The following is a 13,617-nucleotide window of genomic DNA, read 5'->3' on the forward strand; positions in this document are numbered from 1 at the left end:
TTCTAGCTGGTATTGCTTCTGCCTGTCCTCTCCGGGGAATACGCTCCCTGCCTGTAGAATGAATGACTATTTAATAAGTTAAATATTTCATTGATCTGTTGGTCTAATAAATTTATTGAAAGAAAGAAAAAAAACCACACAAATAAATGGGGGAAAGAGACATTGAGACTTGAGGACAAGCCCCAAAATATACCAAGTCACAACACTGGACTTGGCAATGAATTCTTGGATATGACACCAAAGCTACGGGCAAAAGAAGGAAAAAATAGACAAATGGGACTTTGTGAAAATTAAAAAATTCAGTGCATCAAAAGACACTCTTGACAGAGTAGAAAGGCAATCCACAGAATGGGAGGAAATATTTGCAAATCACAATGCAATTAGGGATCAATATTCAGAACATACTGAGAACTCCTAAAACTCAACAACAAAACAACCCATGGCCAATAAGCACATGAAAAGATGCTCAACATCACTAATTATTAGGAACAGCAAAAGAAAACTACAATGAGACATCACCTCACACCGATTAGGATGGCGATTATCAAACAAAACAAAAAACCCAGAAAATGACATGTGTTGGCGAGGACGTGGAGAGACTGGACCCCTGTGCACTATTGGTGGGAATGTAAAGTTGTACAGCCGCTGTAGAAAACAGTCTGAAAAAATTAAACAGAATTACCATATGCTTCAGCAATTCTATTTCTGGTTATATACCCAAAATAATTGCAAACAAGGTCTTGAAGAAAAAGTTGTATGCCCACATTCATGGCAGCATTATTCACAAGAGCTAAAAGGTGGAAGCAACCCGTGTCTACTGACCCACGTATGGATAAGCAAATGTACTGTGTCGACATAATTCAGCCTTAAAAAGCAGAGAAATTCTGACTGACACTGTAACATGGATGAAGCTTCAGAACGTGTTGCTCAGTGAAACAAGCCAGTCCCCAAAAGACAAATACTGTATGATTCCACTTATATGAGGTCCTTAGTCAAAATGATAGGAACAGAAAGTAGATGGTGGTTACCATGGGCTGGGGGAGGAGAAAATGGGAGTTGTTGTTTGAGGGGTACAGAGGTTCAGTTTTGCAAGATGAAGCCAGATGGAGATGGATCACGAGGTAATGATCACGAAACATGAATACACTTAACACCACTGAACTGTGCACTTAAAAATGGCTAAGACGGGGAAAAAATGGCTACGATGGTAACTTTGACGTTGTGTTTTATCATAATAAAAAAACAAAACAAAACCCAAAACCCAGGGTACCTTCTTTTTAACTTCTCTCCCCCACAGGGTTTGGAGAATCATGAAATGAAGCAAGTAGCTACCTTCACAGCATCTCACCCACGACAGAGAAGAACCACAGAGAAGCATCTGGAGTGACCTCCTCCTGTAACAGACGAGGCAACCCAGGCACGGATTGTTCCTCACAAGGGACAGTCCCGCAGTGACCTGGGTAAAGCAAAACTCCACTTTTTGTTCAGCAAACTCCTGCTACAGTTTTTCTTGTGCGTGTTGGAGACCGAGAGGAACTCTCAGTACTAAGCCAAGTTGGACTCTGAGCCATGGACCGTCAGCTGAATTTTTTCAAAGGGCAACTGGCCTCTCTCCCAGGCCTCCCCCAGCGATACTGAAAGCAGCCATCATAGCCCTCGTGTTTCCTGGTCAACATGGATGAGGGAGGGTCCGTTTGAGCCTCCCAGACAAATCCACCACCAACCAGCTGAAATCATCATGAAGACAACTCACACAGGGGAGAGTCTTAAGCCCCAAGAGAAAGCACTTTTGGGAAAAGGAGAAAAAGCAGCGGTCGTCTGACCCCAGCGCGAGGGGGAAGCTTTGGCAATTGAAGGTAGGGCAAGACCTTCCTACAGAAATAACTTTCCAGCAGCACAAAAGCAGGCATCGTTCCTTTGCCAGGCCCTGGACACCCCCACCTGGGCCCCGCTGTCCCTCGGGGTGGGAGAAGAGCAGAAACGCCAGCTTTTCCAGAGCAGGCTCCTGAAAGCCTCCAGACACTGGCCCGTGGCCATCTTGCCTGGATCTGGGATCCTAGCAAATCCTGAAGGCAGGGTCAGACCAGGTCAGAACTGCCCAAGTCTGCCCCAGTCTACCTGCTGCTGCTGCCAGAAGTGTCTGTGGTGAGTCACCAGGCAGCCAAACCGATGGTGTGGTGAGGAGCCCCTGCTCGGCAGACAGGCCACTGCCGCTCCCAGAGCTCCCGACTTGCCCATCCAACTGCCACACAGCATCTCCAAAATCTAGTTCAAGGTCCACTTTAAGGGCAAAATTCTGAAGAACCCTTTCTGGAACCTTCCACCCCCACATGACCCTTACCACCAATTACTATCTACAGTTTTCTCTTTATATTTTAGTTCTCCTTTCAGACAGACATGTCTCAGCACAAGTATCTATTTTAGATGAGGGTACTTTCCCCTCCAGGTGGCTTAGAAAGTCTTCCTCAGTTTCCCCTTTGCACTTTCCCCAATAGCTCTTTGCATGTGGGAGAAAAAGGAAATATTTACATATTTCACATCCCTCCTATTCATTAATATCTACTTTGATCTGCTATTGAAGAGAAGGCACATATTTTTTGGGAAAATGTGTGATTAGATTCCATTCATCTCCAGCATCTGAGACCTAAATGAGGTCTAGGAAGTCCCTCATTGTAGTTGTGTTATTTTACAGACGAAACTGAAGCCCAAAGAGGTAAGATGAGTTACCCATCGTCGTCCACCTAATTGCCGGCAAAGCCCACATTTCCTGGTTGCCATCGTGACATCTCTGCTCTTACCCGGCTGTCCCTGGGGCTGGGGGGCAATGCAGATGACGGGTAGAAATATGAGGCAGTTCCAGTCAAGTTACCAATACATGACTATCTTTGCTTTGGACAAGGTCACCAGTGACCTCCTAGCCGAATCCACCAGACCTCTCCTTGAGGTCTCTACAGCATCGGACACCTTTGACTACTTCCATTGCTTCCTGAGACCCCTTTTCCTTTGGCTTCCCTGATTCTGCTCTGGCTTGCCTCTCCCTCCTTTGTTCCTGACCAGTCCCTCCACCTGTAATCATCCTGCGCTGTGTCCCAAGATTGCCATCTGCACTTCTTCCTTCCTCACCTGCAAAGGAAACTAACCATCTGTTTCCTATGCATCGCTTCCCCATGCTCTGGTAGCTGCCCCTGAGGGTCCTCGGGAGAGTCACCCGTTTCACAGTGAGCCTCAGTTCCTGTGCCTCCACGGACGTGACACACAACGTGTGCCGTGCCAATCATCTTCCAGGCCCCTCTGACCAGATCAGTTTAGGAAACATGCCAGCACTGTTGTGGGGCAGCTGGGAGAGAGACAGCTCCCACTCCCATTGGATCTGAACGTGTAGCTCCCACTAGCCATCATGAGGGGACAGCCTGAGACGGACGACGTCAAGAAAACGAGACCTGATAGGGTCGTCTGCCTCCTGAACCCATACCTGAAGCCAAATACACTCCTGAGATTTGTAATGACCTGAGCCAATAACTTGCCTTTTTGCTTTAGCCAATTTGGACTGGATTTTCTACCACCTGCAAAAGAAAGAGACTTATTGGATACCTCATCTCTCTCTTTAAGCTCCCTCTGAACCCACTTCACGGTGATGACTCCAGAATCTCCATCGATAGCCTAGTCCACTCTTTGCAGCTCCAGACTCATGCCCACCCACCTACTAGATGTTTTCTTCCGTATGTCACACCCAGGCATCTCGGATGTAACATGTGCAAAATGACACGCTTCATCTCTGTGCTACCACCGCAATATGCTGTTCTTTATGTTTTCTCCATCCGAGAAAGAAAACACCAGCAACATCCAATCACTCAGGACAGAAACTGGACACCCTAGACCACTCTTGCCAGGTGGTCCTGATGGGGTAAGGCCCTGCCTGAGACTTTCTGTGTGACCTGGGGTTGATTAGCGAACATGCCTGAGTCTGCACTTCCATACGGACTTTCTCAATAAGCTCACGTATATAAAGCAGTCAGTGTTGGTCGGCTCCATTCCGGTCACAGGCAGGGAGCGCGTCACTAAATTCTCACTCAAAATGTCATCCTCCCCGCCGCTGCCCCAGCCAAGAGCCTCACCAACTTCCCCCGATGACTACCAGACATTTCTACCCCATGGCCTTACCTTTGATCTCACCCCCACTCCAATCTGCCGCTAGACTGACGGTCCCCTCCACAAGCCTGACTGTGCCTGTCATTCTCTGGCACCTGCAGAATGTATTCATTTGCAGTACCCTCCACTCCGGCTTCCCGGCTCACTCAGTTCTCCAAACACTCATGCTGTTCTCCAATTCCAGGACTTTGTACCTGATCACGTTTCCACTGTCCAGATGTCCTTTCTGCCTCTTCTCCCACCTGGAGAAGAGCTCGTCCTTAAGACTTGATGGAAAAAAGTCACTAGAAAAGTGAAAGATATTCTAGATGCTACATTGGCTAAAGAAGCTCACTGACCAATTCAAACCCTGACCTCCCTGGTGCCAGAGAGGAGGGAAACTGGGAAAAAGTAAAAGAAACGGTAATTTAAAATAGGCTTAAATGAAAACTGAAAAAAAAAAACAAGGAAAAAATGGGGAGGAAAGAGAAAATTTAATTTAAGATCGAAGAGGATTTCCTACGTAACAGAAACCTTAAAGCCACCAAGACAATCAACACAGATTTAACCACATAAAAATTAAATACTTCTGCACAATCAAAGGTATGATAGCAAAGCTGGGGAAGACATAAAAGGCAAGCTATTTGACTTGTTAACAAAAAAAGGATTAAAGTCTAGAATTTAGAAAGAGCCTCACAAATTGATGAAATCACAAACAATTCCATGGAAAAACTGTAAAAAACACTTTGTGGGGCAACTGACTCATAAAGTCAACCCTCCCTCCAAACTCTAGGCAGCACTAACGCTATCTCCAGCTTTGTTGATTGTTTTGGTTCTCAAAGGAAAACAGCGAGAAGACACCACCTTTCTCTCCAGGCATGCTTTATTGTGTCTCAGAACAGAGGTTGCAAGCTGGCAGTCTGCAGGCCACAACCAGCCTGCACACAGGATCTGGTCGCCCTGCACATTTTGCAAAATGTTTTCAATTAGTTGCCAACTTTGAAGACGTGGAGCTTTCTCTCCTAAAAATGTACAACTTCCCCCCAAATTCAGAGCAAGGCAACAGTGTGCTGGAGCCTTGTTATACCTGCCCCTGTCTCTTTCCCGGAAGGGGTGCTCTCCACGCAGCCCCCACTGCCCCCACCCAGCCCTCCTGCCCTCCTGCCAGCAGGCGGCCTGACTGGGCCCAGCCAGCAGCAGAGTATACACCACAGAGCTGAACCTCCTTTGGCTGACAGTTAGGGTCATTGTGCCTTCCACGGAACCCAAAGAAAGAACTCAGGCCGACTGACCACACAGCCCAGCCCTCCTTCGTCTGTGACTCCCACTGCACAAGGCTGCAACAAAGGAGACTGGAGTACCCCAGGCCTTAGACTGAGTGAGTCTCTAAAATGCAAAGCAGGCCTTTTTATGAGGGGTCTCTAATCTCCCTGCTGGGGTGGTGGGGCACGCGGCAGGGCAGGGAGAAGTCCTGAGTTCAAGGATCCGCCTGTGTCATGGAGCCCACGTGAAAAGCACCCAGTGTCATGGAGCCCATGTGAAAAGCACCCCATGTCATGGAGCCCACGTGAAAAGCACCGCCTGTGTCATGGAGCCCACGTGAAAAGCACCCCATGTCATGCAGCCCACGTGAAAAGCACTGCCTGTGTCATGGAGCCCACGTGAAAAGCACCCCATGTCATGGAGCCCACGTGAAAAGCACTGCCTGTGTCATGGAGCCCACGTGAAAAGCACCCCATGTCATGGAGCCCACGTGAAAAGCACTGCCTGTGTCATGGAGCCCACGTGAAAAGCACTGCCTATGTCATGGAGCCCATGTGAAAAGCACCGCCTATGTCATGGAGCCCACATGAAAAGCACTGCCTGTGTCATGGAGCCCATGTGAAAAGCACTACCTATGTCATGGAGCCCATGTGAAAAGCACCGCCTATGTCATGGAGCCCACATGAAAAGCACTGCCTGTGTTATGGAGCCCACGTGAAAAGCACCCCGTATCATGGAGCCCACGTGAAAAGCACTGCCTGTGTCATGGAGCCCACGTGAAAAGCACCGCCTGTGTCATGGAGCCCATGTGAAAAGCACCACCTATGTCATGGAGCCCACATGAAAAGCACTGCCAAGTCAAAAGACCTGAGTTCAAGGTTGGCACCCTTCTTGCTGGACACCTCTCTTGAGTCAGTTTTTCCACCTGTAAAATGGGCTACAGCACTTCACAAGGATGTTATGTGAATGAAATGAAAAAGGGTATATGAAAGTGTTTGTAAAGCATCGTACAAGTATAAAACAAGATGGGTGTAGACTGGGACAGGAAGAGGGGCACTGGAGGAAGTGACCAAATTGGGTGGCAAGAATCCCAGTTAAAGAGAGTTGGACGAAGTGCGCCCCCCCACCCCTGTCTGTGTGATTTGGGGTCCCTTCCACCTCCTTCTGCTCTGCAGGCCTGGGAACCACCTCACCTGTCTCAGTGGCTGCAGTAAGATGGATTATAAGGGAAAGCCACCTATTTCCAGATGCACTAGCCCTCCTGAGGATGACGGGGCATGAGGCCAGCTGGACGCAGGAGGCTCGGTGAGGTCCATCCTCCCCCAGCCTCCAGCGCGCGGAGAGGCTCGCCCAGGTTACTCACCGTTATTCCTATTGGACACATCCAGGAACTGAGGTCCTTTGCTAAAACCATACCACCTACCAACTTCAAATGACCTGCTGTTGAAAGCACTTCGCCAAAAACGGATGAAAGGTACAAAACGGAACAAAAATAGCCCCAAAGGTGTGATCTGAGGTGATGCCGCTGGCCGGCTGCGTGGTTCCCGGAGCGCAGACCTCTCAGAAGCGCACTGCCAGCCTCATCCCACAGGCCTTCGTCAAAGGGTTGCGCGGGGTGAAGCTCTGGCCCAGAAGGCGCCGAAGGCGGGCCGAGTACCCCCAAAGCTAACTGGGTCTCCCTCTCGCAGATCAGAGGGGCAGAGGCGCCACCCCGCGGCGCCAGGCTGACCGGGCGACTTCTGGGCGCGCCCCCCCGCCCGGCGCGGGGAGACAGCGCCCCGAGCCCCACCGGGAGGATGCTGCTCATCTGGTCCTCACGGGCTCCAGGCGAGGGACGAGGCAGCTGCGCACCCCACACCTGTCCCCGAGCAGGGCGTGAAGCCCCTCGGCCGAGGGCGCATGACCCCTATCAGGGTCCCGAGTACGCACCGTCGTCCTCCCTCCCTGGGGGTCCTGGCAGAGGCTTTGGAGGCTCGGGAGAAACCAGGCGGGCCCGTGAGCAGGGCCTCTCGGAAGCCCCTGGCCGCCACGGAGGGCGCGCCCCCAAGATCTTCCACAAAGAGCCTGGGCTCCCAAAGCCAGGCGGGGTGCGGCCGAGGGGACAGCCCTCTGCCTCCGAGGGGGGCGCGGAGGCGTGGGGGAGGGGGCGCAGAGGCTCCCAGTTCACGCCCCGCCCCTGCACCCCGCACTCGGCCGCGCTCCATCCCGGGCCCGCGCCCCCCGCCGCCCCGCGCCCCCTCCGTGCTCACCGAGGGCCCGACCGGCCGCCGCCCGCCTCGGCCGCCGCTTCCTTCCTCCCGGCCGCGCGGGGACCAGAGGTTTCGGGTTTCAGCCCCGAGCCCGCTCGCTCCTCCCGCCGCCAGCACGCGGACCCCGCCGGGCGCAGGCCGGGAACTTCGCGCCGCCCGCGCCTCCGCCCCTCGCTCTCCAGCCCGCACCTCCCGGCGCCCCGCCCGGCGCCCCGCGCTCCCTCACGCCCCTTCCTGCGCGTCCGCCCTCCCCCTGCCACCTCTTTCCCATTTCTTCCCACGATCAGCCTCCGCGCGGCCCTTTGTCTCGCCCTTGCGCTCTCCGCTTGCCCCGCGTCGCTCCTGTAAACCCTGGTGGTTCCTGCTCGGGCCTTCCCCGTCCCATCCCTCCGTCCCACTCCCAGCCGTTGGGCTGTCCCCACTCCGTTTCTCACTGCATCACACTTACACTTTCGGATTCTTCCCGGAGGCTCCGCGCTGCCCCATCTCCTCCTCCAATCTTGCCCGAACTCCTGGCATCACCTTTCCTGCTCACCTTTCATCCATCGGGCAATGTGTGTGAGCGTCTGCCTGATGCCAGGCACTGCCTCGGCCCTGGGAGTATTACAGGGAAGCCACTGCGAAGCCAGCCCTGGAGGACCCCACAGCCCTTGGGGGTGGCGGGGTGAATAGAAACTCTCCTCTCCCTCTGAACCAAAGGGCCGGGAGCGACCATGACAACACTCAGACTGGCCCTGCCAGTTCAGAGGACAGAGCAGGTCCTTTTCATAAGGATTTTTGTTGTTGTTGTATTTTTGTTTTGTTTTCTTCCCTGTCTCACTCCCCACGTTCTGTACCATTTCTACCCTCTTGCATTTTCTATGCAGCATTTTCACCAAGGGGACGAAAAGTTGGAGCAAAGAGTAAAACTGCTTTAAAGAGGGAAGAGGCAGAGAGAAAGAAACAGGGCAGCAAAAGAATCAGGTAAGAGTCAAGTTCACCAAACTCGACGAAAACACGTACCCAGAGCAGGATTCAAATTCCTCAGAAATCCATCTGCTTTGATAATGCATTAATTATTCCCTGTCTACAGTTGGCACTGTGGGAGCTGCTTCCTTATTATTAGGCCACGGGGGCACCGTTTAGAACAAAATTTACTATCTAGCACCTGCTAAACACCCAGCTTGTCTTCAGGGACAAGCCGGATAATGGGGAGAAAAAGAGTAAATGGAGGCCTTAATATTCCGGTGGGACAGGAGCTTTATTTGGTCAAATACTGGAAGCTGAGTCTCCTCTGCGTCTAGGTCACCAGGAAGCGAGGTGCTGAAGGAGCCTGAAGCTGTCTGTTCTCCAGAGTATTTTATACTTTTATTGTGAAATCCCTAGTTATTTTTTTAATTTGCATTGACTCAGACACTGGCTAAGCTTCGTGACCCTTTGGGAGTTATGTAACCTTTCTGAACCTCGGCTAATTCATATGATTATATAAGCATCCTTATACCCAACTATCTGTAGAGTTCAAAAGCACATAAACTTAGTAAACCACCAAGGGCTACAGAACCTGAGAGCGAAGCCCCTTTGAAGGTTGGTATTCAAGAAAAGTCTGAAAATATATGCCATAGACTGGCATGGAGAGAATGAACATCTAGAATTATGGCTCTGGGTTTCATATCCACCCATGACACAAAGACTCCTTCCCATAGTTAGTCGATTCCATTTTGAACTCAACTGAAAACATTCGTTTCTCCTGCTGCCCATTATCAAATATATTATTCATTGCAAGGAGTTTTCTTCCCATAGCTCGTGAGCTCAGAACTTACTGTGCATTCTAGGATACAAATTACTGCCAACAGATCCATCTTTTAAATTGCTCTCTTAAGATTGGGTTTTTGTTCTTCTAGAGCTAATGTTGAACTGTGAGCATTATTCATCCAAGCGCAGAGAAAACATAGAAAAACTATTATTGAAGTGATGATTTCACTATATACCATTGTACAGGTGACAGTCGTATGGAAAACATAACATTGATTTTGTGCAAGAATTAATTTTTGTAACGTATGCTGTCTGTTTCTATAACCTAGGATTCCCCAGTACTGCCTTCCTACCTTTCACATCTCAGATTGAATGTCACCTCAGAGAAGTCTTTTTATTATTATTTTTTTCTAATTGGGGAATATTGGGAAACAGTATGTTTTTCCAGGACCCATCAGCTCCAAGTCAAGTTGTTGTTTTAAATCTAGTTGTGGAGGGTGCAGCTCACAGTGGCCCATGTGGGAATTGAAATGGCGATCTTTGTGTTATGAACATTGTACTCTAACCAACTGAGCCAACCGGCCGCCCCAGAGAAGCCTTTCTTGACCAATCTGAAAGAGATCCTCTAAGCTCTGCTCTCTCTCCGAGTTCCCTATTCTTTTTCTATATAAAGTGCATCCCAATTTATGATATTTGTCCTTTTTTTTTTCTATTTACCTGTTTTCTAGTATGTCTCCACCAGTAGACATAAACTCCATGAGGGCAGGAACCCTGTCTGTTTTATTCGCCACTATAGGACCAGGACCTACTCCAATAAAACATTTTGAATAAATTAAAGAAATTGAAAATAAATAGCAGTACATCTTCAAGGGCCTCTGATTCTCAAACTTTGGTCTATATAAGGATCTCTTGGAATTTCTTAGGTACAACACCAAAAGCACAATTGATTAAAGAGAAGTTTGATATGTCCGTTTGTATTAAAATTAACAGCTTTAGTGCTCCCAAGGGCACCATCAAGAAAATGAAAAGACAGCCACGGCATGGGATAAAATATTTGCAAAGCATGTATCTGATAAAGGACTTGTATCCCGAATAGAGAAAGAACTCCTACAACTCAAAAAGGTAAACAACCCACTTTTTAAACGGGCAAAGGATCTGAACAGACATTTCTCCAAAGAAGATACATAAATGGGCAATAAGCACCAGAAAATCTGGTGGACATCATCAGTCATTAGGGAAATGCATATCAGAACAAAACCCTCCAGGAAGGTCTAAATAAAAAAGGCAATAACTATTGTGGAAGGTGTGAGAATTTAGAGCCCTTGTTGGGATTTCAACTGTCTTGATAAAAGCTGTTTTCCAATATAAATGGAATCTTTAGGGAAATTTGTTAAAATGCGGAGTTTCAGGCCCCATTCCCAGACTTTGTGGTTAGCTGCTGTTAGCTGTTCAGCATCCATTCCCTCTCCTGCAGGGAGCATATCCTCAAATATCCTTTAGGGGGAAACCATTGCTTTCCTCTGGGGGATCAGCCGTGGGTTTTGCATAGCATTGACCTGCCCCCAGCTCCAGAGGTGGGCTCTGATTGTCAGCGTTTCCCATCCTTTTCAACCATGTGAGCGGTTCAGGAATGGAGACTGGGCAGAATGAAGCCTCCAGGGACAATTTGCTGAGAATACCAGGTGGAACCAACACTTAGGGAACGGCGTACAGAAAGGGGGTGGGGGGAGTGAGAAATAGAATTTAGGTGCTGGCTAAACTGTGTGATGCCCCCTGGAAGAAGCCTTCCCTGGGACTGATTAGTTACAGGAGACAATAAATACTCTCTATTACGTCTATACGGGTTTGTTTCTCTGTTATTTGGAACAGAAAGCATCTAACTTAGTGATTCTCAACATGACATTTTGGAAATTTGGGGGAGAATTTTGGTTGTCACGACAAGAGGGCACTCCTGACATTCAGTGGGTGGGGCCCCTGGATACCAGACATCTTGCAGTGCATGGGACAGTCTGAGACAAAAGGCAGTCCCACTCACACGTGCCTTTTGAAGGACCCACAAAAAAGCTAAAATTCCCGGGCCTGGTTACGCTATACACCAGTTTGTTGGGGATGCCATTACTGTGTAAACTGAAGGAAAAGGGTGCTTTCATTTGTTCAAACCTCACCAAAAGCTGTTCACCATCTTGGAAAATCTCATCACTGTGAACACTGTCACTGTGGTGTCAGATGTACCAACACAAATTAGGTGCCCCTGTCACATTCCCCAGGAACAGCCTTTGTCAACCAATCTGAAATGCTCTCCATCCCCCATAGAAAGAAGAGGCAATCTGCAGGGTACAATCCCTTCCCGTTCTCTTCCCCCCAAAGATGTTGTGGCCCCAAAATAATCCTTTCTTTTCTTTTGTTAATAGCTTCCTTGTCCACGCTTCTTCCTATAAAAACCTTCTGTTCTGTACAACCCCTCAGAGCCACCTTATACTTGTTAGGTGGGATGGTGCCTGGTTTACAAATCTCTTAATAAAGCCAATTAGATTTCCAAATATACTCGATTGAATTTTGTTTTTTAGCTAGTTATGAGGATTAAATGACATAATGCTTTTAATACGCCTAGAATTTAGCAAGCTCTAGTTAGTTAAAGTTAGCAATTATCATCATTTTTAATTATTATTATTATCATTAGAATCTGTCTTAAACTGTACTGTCCTGAATGGGAATATCAGAGATTATGATTATTTCACCATTATTATGACTCTCCCAGCAAATAGCCTATACCAAACCAATAAAGTTTGTGCTCAGGAGGTAATTTAAGACTTTGTGTAAAAGATAAATCCCAAATATATCATAAATCTAGCTGTCAAATGAAACCCAAATAAATTCTAGAAGAAAATGAAGATTAATTCCTTTATAACCTGGAAGTAGGAAAACATTTCCTATGACATCATACCCTGAAGTAATAATAGGAAAGATACATTTGACTACACAATTTAAATTTTTTCATGAAAAATGACCATAAGCAAAGTCCAAAAAAAAAAGGTTAACTGGGAAAAATATTTGCCCATGTCACAAAGGAATATGTGACAATTAGGATCCTGGCAGGAATCAGAATTCACTCCCAAACGGCTCAAATAGAGAGATTTTAATGAAATTACCTGCACAGCCCTGGGCAAAAGATAAGGGAACAAACCCGGGCTGTGATTCCCGCAGACAAGTGGCATCAGAATGTCCTTGGCTCCCCTAGGACTGAGGAGCCTGGAGGAAACACCGTTGTCAGCGCCCGCGGAACTGTTGAGAAGCGTTCCTAAGAGCTTTGTCAGGGAGAAGCAGTCCCCGCTGAAGCTGGGAGGTTTTAGTCCTTTAAACTCGGAAACCACTGCTTGCTGTTTGGAGCACCATTTCTGTGTTTCTTTTTATTTTCCCACGGTTTGGTTAGGGATATTCTTTTGAAAATATACATGAGACTTCAGGGTATTTCTATTAACGAAAGTTGGAAAAGAGAAAAGACATTTTTCTGTCCCTTCAGGCCAGGGGAGCAGAGGGCCCCTAGTGGTCAAGGTTGGAGTTGCAGTATTCTCCGCGGAGAGCCTGGTGGGCCTGGGAGAGGTGGATCTGTGCAAAAGGGAGGGAGCAGGATACAGAGATGCCAGGGGGATTGGGAGAGATTCGGAGGGAGGGGAGAATAGAAAAGACAAGAATGCAGAAATGCCAATACAGGATTATAAAGCATGCGGTACATTCAATAGTTACCTTTAGCAAATAAGTACTTCTAATAATCTTATACGATACAATGAAATAATTTCTCTACCCAGAAAAATTAGAATGTTGAAATATTTTTGATTGATATAAAGGATAGAGTTTTTACAGAGAAATAATATTGCTGAAAGAATTGTTCCAATTACTGTTTGAATGTTGGCCATATGTCATACTATAGACTTAATTGAACTTAAAGTGTTCCATCACAGATGGCAATGTTCTACCATATGATTGTGCTAACAACAAAAATTTATTAAGAGATCAATGTTACCAATGGGGTGAGCAGATAATGAGACATACCTTTAAGGTTGAATTATTCATATTTTCTTTTTTCAGTCCTGTCAGGGTGTCCCTGTTACTTATAATGATATTTGGTGATAACGTGAAAAGTTTACATTTGAGACCCTTTATCGAAGGGAGTCCAGTCAAATGGCTCTCCTGATCCCTGCTCCTTGTTCCTTGTGGTAAATTCTGCAGTGAGGTGAACCTGTGACTC

The 13,617-nt window shown here is 47.8% G+C and overlaps 1 protein-coding gene across 4 annotated transcripts in view; it reads right to left on the reverse strand.

Annotated features, from left to right (window-relative positions):
- The window catches only part of GPR161 (G protein-coupled receptor 161), a 34,472-nt gene extending 26,245 nt beyond the window's left edge, over nucleotides 1–8,227 (reverse strand). For 2 of the 4 annotated variants that reach the window (XR_016022702.1, XM_019747439.3), the window contains exon 1: nucleotides 7,641–7,796. The gene's annotated coding sequence lies outside the window, so the exon portion shown is untranslated. Of the gene's footprint in view, nucleotides 1–7,320; nucleotides 7,559–7,640; nucleotides 7,797–8,088 lie in introns of those variants that run through there. The other 2 variants (XM_019747440.3, XM_074322045.2) reach the window with 2 other exon arrangements.
- Nucleotides 8,228–13,617: the final 5,390 nt, after the last annotated feature.

This window comes from Rhinolophus sinicus, chromosome 11 (assembly GCF_057876585.1).
Source record: "Rhinolophus sinicus isolate RSI-liver-muscle chromosome 11, RSI-T2T, whole genome shotgun sequence".
Lineage (NCBI taxonomy): Eukaryota > Metazoa > Chordata > Mammalia > Chiroptera > Rhinolophidae > Rhinolophus > Rhinolophus sinicus.